The following is an 8479-nucleotide window of genomic DNA, read 5'->3' on the forward strand; positions in this document are numbered from 1 at the left end:
CTCTGATTGGTTAATAAATAAAGTGTTAATTGGTCAGTAGGCAGGACAAAGAGAGAGGAGAATTCTGGGAAGTGGAAGGCTGAGTCAGGAGATGTTGCCAGCTGCCGCTGCCGCTGCCATGAGAAGCAAGATGGATACTGGTAGGTCACAAGCCATGTGGCCACTATAGATTGATAGAAATGGGTTAATTTAAGATATAAGAACTAGATAGCAAGAAGCCTGCCATGGCCATACAGTTTATAAGTAATATAAGTCTCTGTGTGTTTACTTGGGTCTGAGTAGCTGTGGGCCGAGCGGGACTGGAAAAAACTCCATCTACAGCAGCCTGAGGGGATTCTGTTCCCTCAGGCACCAACTCTTTCAAAGCTACCAAGGAACTTATCTAAATCTATGTCCCTCTAAAGAACTCAAGTTTCAAAGGTTGAGGTATAATTCTGCTCCACAGAGAGGCTGAATAGCAAGTCATTCACCTCCTTTCCTTGCTCACATCTCCCCAAATCGTTCATCCTTCTCCCAGCCCCTATTTGAAAGCCCTTTCTCCCTGGCTCCTCCCTACTACTTCCTGTTAGCTAGCTGCTGACTCAGCCTCCTGACCCCAGATGAATTTTATTTAATCAAACAAATGTAACACATCATTGCATCATTAAACAAATGTTCTAGAGCATAAACAAAAGTAGCACACCTTAAAGTAATATTCTACAATATACTTATCCAGCAGGAAAGATACTATGATCAAGAAGGTAGTTTTCCTGGGGCGAGACTCATCTATTGCACTTGGATATGCTGACTCTTGCAGCTTCACCAGAACTGGAAAACTTGACTTCATAATTTGTGGTAGACTGGGGTTGAGTTCATGTTCTCTTTTGATTAAAAACACGAAGAAGCTGGGCATGGTGGCACACAACTTCAACCCCAGTATTCCTGAGGGAGACAGGCAGATCTATGAATTTCAGGCTAGCCTGGTCTATAGAGCAAGTTGCAGGACAGAAAGGGTTACACAGAGAAGCCCTGTCTTGAACTACCTTCCAAAAAATCATGAAGGAAAACGGTAAGTATAGTAGACTTATATATGTCATCTCTCTCAGTGTAGTTTTCTTCATTATTGATATCTAATATTAATGTGGTATATTTGCCACATTTGTTCAATCTATATTGATACATTATTGTTAACCAAAGATCATTATTTACATTAGGACTTACCCTTATCTTTGTACAATACCATTCATTCTGACAAGTGCATAAAAATAAGTCTAATTATCATGTTATGAAGTCTAAATATAGAAATTTTTCTAATTTCACTGCATTAGAAATACTATATATCCTACTTATTTATGCCTTCTCTCTTCACCTCCAAATCTCTGGCAATCAGATTATTTGCTGTCTCTACAGTTTTACCTTTTCTGGAATGTCATGCAGTGCAATCATATATGAAGTAGTCTTTCCAGAATAGCTTCTGTCACTGAGGAAAATACATTCAAAGGTCCTCTCTCTATTTTTTTTTGTGTCTCTTATCATTGATTAATAATATTCCATTTTATGGATGTACCATAATCTATTTAATCAATTTAGTCTTTGAAAGACATCTTGTTTGTTTTGACAAACACAAAACATTGTACTGGTATAAACATCCAACTCATTGGAGTCAATAGGATGAACCTATGTTCAACTTTTTAAGCAACTGTTACACTCTCCTCCAAAGTGCCTGTAAACCTTTGTAGTCCTCCAGAGGATGAAGTAGTCATGTACCACATCCTTGTCAGCATTGACTTGTGTTATTTTTATATGTGTCTTATACCAATTTTGTTTTTTCTTCCCCATAATTTACAATTGTTTTGACATTCAGGTCTTTGCTTATTAGGAGGTGTGCTCATTCAAAGGCTGGCTAAAACCTGAAGACAACTAACAACTTTCTCCCAAGTGAGCTGAGTGAGCTGGGGACAACCAATCCCGAACTGACAAGTTCTTAACACTGCTTTCTTCTTCCTTCCTTCCTTCCTTCCTTCCTTCCTTCCTTCCTTCCTTCCTTCCTTCCTTCCTTCCTCCCTCCCTCCCTCCCTCCCTCCCTCCCTCCCTCCCTCCCTCTCTCTCCCTCTCTCTCCCTTCCTCCCTCCCTCTTTCTCTCACTCTTTGAAACAGGGTTTCTCTATGTAACCCTGGCTATCCTGGAACTTGCTCTATAAACAAGGCTGGACTCGCACTCACAGAAAATGCCCTGCCTCTGCCTCCCAAATCCTGGTATTAAAGGCATTCATTACCACCACCCAGGTTTTGAACATTTTCTTTGCATTTGCATTGAATGTCAATATTCTTTTGCCCCAAGCCACTCAATGCCAGGTATGAGCTAATTCAGGATGGCTCCTGTTTCCCAGAGCCCACTATAGTTTTTATCCATATGTCGATTCTAAACTTGTTTGCCTTGCAGTATCTGTTTCTTTGTGCTGAGGTCACAATCAGTGTTTTTGCATTTGTATTCCTTGTTCGCTCTGCTCCTGGCTGACCTGGTGTCCCCCATGTGGCTAGGCATAGCATGCCATGTGCCTACTGCTTCTAAGATCTGAGAGTATAAAAACAGCTTCTTTTGTAGTAGGCATTTCCATGCTCGCATGTCTTAACATATCTGATTAAAACAAGTCCTTGTACATTTAAAAATACACGTAGTAGCATCTTATTGTTGTTTTAATTTGCAGTTTTGTACTGATATGTACTGTTGAACATATTTTCATATGCTTATTTACCATCTGTATATCTTTGATGAGGTGTCTGTTCAGATCCTTTGCCCATTTTTTAATTGGATTGTTTGCTTATTGTTGAGTTTTAAGCGTTCTTTGGATATTTTGATTCTAAGTCCTTTATCAGATATGTGTTTTGCAAAAATTTTCTCCCAGTCTGTGCCTTGTCTTTTCATTCTTTAAACATGTCTTTGGCAAAGCTGAAGCTTTTAATTTTAGTGAAGTCCAACTAATCAATTTTCTCTCTCCTATGCATCATGCTTTTGGTGTTATTTCTGAAATGTCATTGTCAAACTCAAGGTCACTAGGTTTCCGCATATTTTTGTCATCTAGAAGTTTTATGGCTTTGGATTTAGTTTTCCTTTGGTTTTGCGGTTAGGGTTGTGAGCCCTTCTTTGTGAGAGTGTCAAAGGTACTGTTCACATTCATTTTCACTATCTAAGCTATCTAATGTGATGTTGAATGAAAGTGACCACAGGGACTCCTGTTCTTGGTCATAGAGGGAAGCATGTAGTTTTTAGTTAAATTGGATGTGAGCTGTGGATATTTTAGAGATACTGTTTCTCATGTCAAGGATGTTTTCCTCTATTTCTAGTTTTTTGAGATATTTCACCATGAATCTATTAGATTTTGTCAAATATTTCTTCTCTACTTATTGATATACTCACAGGATTCTTTCAGTCTACTGATGTAATAGATTGTATCAACTGATTTTGAAATGTTCAGCCAGTTATTTGTAAGTATTAGTATTGTGATGTATACCATTTATGCAGTGTTGGATTCAATATGGTAGTTTTTTTTTTAAGATTTGGTAAATATGTTTATGAGAGATATTGGTTTATAGTTTTCTTTTTTATATTATTTTGTTTGACTTTAATATTAGGATATTGTTGACCTCACAAAAAGAGTTAGTTTTCCTGTTTTGTCCTTATGAGACAGGATTAACTATTCATCCCCAAACTGGTCTTAAATTTGCTCAGTCTTCCTGCATCAGCCTTTGAAGTATAGGATGAGCTAAGAAATAGTCTTTTTCTGTTTTTACTTCCTGAAGAGATTGTGGGGAAGGAGCATCATTCTCATAAATATTTGATAGATTAGCCAGTGACATTACTTACTAAATAGGTAAAGGCAGACTCTGGTGGTCTGTTTATCCATGTAGAAAATCATGGCAAAGCATATCTTTCAAGAAATGTATTCATTTTATCTTGTTATTAATTTTTGGGTCTACGCTTATTCTTAATATTTCTTTATTGTTCTTTTAATGTTCTGGAGATAAGAGGTTGCCCTTCTTTGGTTAGTGATATTGGTAATTTTGGTTTTCTTGCTCTCAGAGAAATCTTAGGTTAATTATAATTATAGCTTAATATTTTATGACCTAAAAGCTAAATTATAATAGCATCTGTATACCTTATTATTATTGGTTTACACTATTATATTTTTGGATTACTTATTATTACTTCATATATACATAAATGTCATATATGTATACACTGACTATATATACATATGCATATATATACACACACATACACATATTGGCATATTTTTGTACTTAGAAGGAGAGTGCTTTCATTACAGAAACTTTAAAAGTGTGTGGTAGTGATGTCATGAAATTTGGGAAGACCAGAAAGAGAATGTTTATAAGCAGTTAGAACACCTCAGAAACACTGTTTGAAGAAGCCCAAAGGCAATGGAAGACTGTTGGTGAACACTAATAGTATTTCACAAGTTTTTTCACATTAGGAAAACAGATCTTGCTTTGTGGCAGCGGAGAGTTAGCATACTGTCACCTGGACAAGAGAAACAAACAGATAATGTAGATAGTGATCATCATGGACATAGTGATGAAGGTATTTCCTAGCTTTTTATTTATTTATTTTTAATTTAACTTGCTACCTCTAGTAAAATGGAAAGGGAGAGAGGAAAGAGAGGAGAGAGAGAGAGAGAGAGAGAGAGAGAGAGAGAGAGAGAGAGAGAGAAAGGCACACAGAGAAGACAAACTGAAGAGAGAATGTATAGATACAGACAGAATTTGCTGAATTTTAAAACAAAAAACACACTTTTGTTTTTACCCTTGGTTTTTCCAAATGGTAAATCACACTATCTTTAAATGTAAACAGGAAGATATGATATCCAGGTTTCTGTCTTGATAATATGGGCTAAAGATTAGACCAAGGGCCTGAGTTTAAAGCCCTTTGATAAAACTACTAAGGATTTAGGTTGATAACTTAAGCAAACAAAAATCTCTCTAGTAACCTCATGAACATAGTGTACAGATTCTTAGTATGTAATTTCTATGTATAGCAAATGTGCTATCTCACAGCAACCATGAGGCTGGCCCAATTGAGGGACCAGTTTGTCTCCATGAGGTTTGTAAGTACAATTTTATTAGAAAGAATGAATCTAGGATGACCCAAGAGTCAAAAATAGTTTAAGAAATTCTTTTGGTTTTTTGGTAGAAATACCCACTACTTGAACTAAAAGGGTCAGAGACTGTCCCAAACAAAAAGGAGGACTTTGGATTCCTGTACTACTGTGAGCAAGAAGAGAGTGAACCCAAAGGTCAGAGACAGAATCAAGAGCTAGAGGAATCCTGCCCCATTTAAAATCAAGCAGGAACCGAGGGTGAGGAAACCATTGCCTGGCTGGATTTCAGAACTGCTGCTGATAGAGACGTTGGGTTACTTTGATAGTTGCTTTTTTTGAACACAGGAGTTTATTAAAGTGATCCTAGCTGTGGTCTCCCACTGGTGTTCATTCAGATGTCTGGAGGATAGATAACTTTTCTGTTTAGGTTTTGGGTCTTCAGAAAGAGGAACTATGTCAGAGGAGATGCATTGAATGGCCACAAACAAGAGGGCGCCCCCTCTTTTAGAATCTGTTTAGAGTCTGAGATTTTAGAGCAAGGGGCCTGATTGGTATAAAAGATGAGAATTTGGGGCAGTGTTGAAGAGTGAGTGTGTTTTGCATGTGGGAGCAATAGAAATGCTGTTGGGAAGGCTTTGATGGCTTTGAAAGGCTCCCAATTTCATTGCTAGACTTTCCGTTAAGGGGCAGAGTCCAATTCCTCTTCTGAAGAATTAGTAATGTGTATGTAATAGACTATAGTGGAAATAATGACACTTGACTTCCAAAGCACAGTTAGAAAGGAGGTCTTACTTGATTTCCTGTTGGAGTACATGGTGCTTTGTCCTGTATCCATGCTTTAAGAAAGCACAGACCAGATGTAGACTTCCAAGGACTGGACCCTCTGAGGTCCTACACCACAGCCAGTACAGACCACCAGACACAAGTGACTGAGCAAACATTGTAAGAAATACTGCAGAGCACAATGTCATGTGTGGTAGATGGAGTTAGGCCCAGAAGAATTGTGAGAATGGTTATTTCAGGAAAGGTAAATGATTTCATTTTGAGAGTGACTTTGTATGATTTGAATGACGAAATAACATTACCCAGCTGAGCACACACCCGGTTAAGAGGCCTAAGAAAGGCACAGAGTAGGCGTCCTGACGCAGTGTGTTTATTCAAGCTTCACTGACTTCTGTCCCTCAAACAGCTCCTTGTCCTTATCAGTGACTTCCTGTCACTAGTTCACCAAAGAAGAACAAAAAATGTGAACCCAATTTCAAGCTGATACTGTCCGGATTTCACCATGGCAGTGTTATATATAGCCCCACACAGGACTGTAAGGACAGTGGGGTGTGGACTTTAAGTACAGTGTTGATACCACAATGAGGGACAGCAGCCGTGTTCCCAGGTGTCCTCCTATCCCAGAGCAGAATATAGAATGGAAGAAGGGGGTGCCCTACACTGCCTGGAGGATCCGGGGATTGCATGAACCAGACTGCTGCTGAGGAGGTTTCAGCTGAGCAAGTGAAAGAAGCGTGGGTTCAGCTCTTCCACAAAGGGTCTCAATAATCAGACAGGGATGGCCTTTCCTTTTAAGATAACTTGTTCAGCCTCCTTCTCACCAGCTGCTTGGGGTGACTTGAACAGGGATGATATGGAAGCAAAGATGTAGGGGTAGATGTTTGAAGACCATATTAGAGCACGTTAGACATCAATCACAAACAAGCCCTGGATTTACAATGGCTGAAATATAACAAACATGCCCTTATGGTGCTCAACACTATCTAAGATTCCTTTCTCTGTTAGGTAGGTGGCCCAGGCTCATAAATGACTTCCATGTTTACTGGAATTTCTGTTAACATTCTTAGTGAATATGTAGGAGAATATGGTCAGGGCAGTCTATTTAAACACCAACAGAACTCAATAGTTGCCAAGCAAATACAATTAAAACCCGCCTACAGTCCTGCAAAATTGTTATTCAGTACGAGTGGCACCTTGGAAATGATTTCTGACATGTTTTGAGGCTTTTCATCATTTTAAGTATCCCATCTATGACTGTAGTATTTCACAAGATTCTGAGGAGAAGGTGATGATCACTGCTAGAAGAGTCTTTATACTTCTGTTTTTTTTTTTTTTTGTTTTTTTTTTTTTTTTTTTTTTTTTGGTAGCTGTTGTTTGTTTTTTTGAGACAGGGTTTCTCTGTGTAGCTTTGCACCTTTGCTGGAACTCAACTCTGTAGCCCAGGCTGGCCTCGAACTCACAGAGATCCACCTGCCTCTGCCTCCCAAGTGCTGAGATTAAAGGCGTGTGCCACCACCACCTGGCCTATACTTCTGTTTTATCTGCTGAAATGGCCACTCTTCTAGTATGACTTATTTTTCTTTGATTCCCAGGCCCTAAGGTGATAAATACTTTCAAGAATGAAAAACACAGAGGTATGTACAATGGCCCACTCTCTAATGGCTGCACTGGGGAGGCTAACACAATAGTGTTGTTAGTTTGAGGTAAGCCTTGGCTACATAATGACACTGTCTCTAAAACCAAACTACTAGCTGCAGAGATTCCTCAGTATTAAGATCGTCTGCTGTACAAGCACAAGGACCTGAGTTCAGTCCCCACATCCCTACAGAAAGCAAAGCACCTGTAACAGCCTAGTTCATAAGAGGGAGGGAGGTTGAGAGAGTGAGATCAAGGAGTCAGGTGTCCACCCCTGGTCTCTGCACATGTGTGCATTGCTGCGCAAGTATACACACACACACACACACACACACACACACACACACACACACACTCACCCAACATACACACAAGAAAAAACAAAAAGAGAAAACATGAAGGCATAAAGAAATCAGGTAATTCCGTCCTAGAAAATTATTCATATTCCTGCTAGAGAATGTAAGTGGTTGCCACGAGACATCGCTATCCCGAGAAAGTTGGAACTAATATTGCAAATGGAATCCTGAAGCTTTGATTTCTGTTCTATCAGTGTAAGCCACAGAGCACATGCATTGTCCTCCATAGAGTTGAACCTGGTCAGCACACAGGAATCTTCCCTTCCCCATGAATATTTAGTTCATGGTAGGAGGAGGTGGTCCCTGTCTCTGGATGGGGTACTCGAAGAGTAACTTGAAAAACAAAGAAAATGAACAAATTTATTTGGTGAATTGTCTTTTTGTAAGATGAGGGAGAAAAGCGCTTTAAGCCATACTGTATAGAAATTGCTAAAGGGGAGAGGGGAAAAAAAGCTTCCTATATGCATTAGGCAAATTCAATTTGCACATAAATTAGAAACTAGTAGCAGCAACTTCAAGAGTGGTAAGGAAAGCGACTGTATCAGCAGGTTTACAATTTAGTCAGTTGGGTAACTTGACTGAGTTATAAATAATGAAACCTCAATTTGT

The 8479-nt window shown here is 39.0% G+C and overlaps 1 non-coding gene across 1 annotated transcript; it reads left to right on the forward strand.

Moving 5' to 3' along the window:
* The first annotated feature begins 703 nt into the window (after window positions 1–703).
* On the forward strand, window positions 704–864 carry LOC121829258 (U1 spliceosomal RNA). The gene has a single exon (XR_006072036.1). It is a non-coding gene; the product is annotated as a U1 spliceosomal RNA (small nuclear RNA).
* Window positions 865–8479: the final 7615 nt, after the last annotated feature.

Source organism: Peromyscus maniculatus, chromosome 4 (genome assembly GCF_049852395.1).
Source record: "Peromyscus maniculatus bairdii isolate BWxNUB_F1_BW_parent chromosome 4, HU_Pman_BW_mat_3.1, whole genome shotgun sequence".
Classification (NCBI taxonomy): domain Eukaryota; kingdom Metazoa; phylum Chordata; class Mammalia; order Rodentia; family Cricetidae; genus Peromyscus; species Peromyscus maniculatus.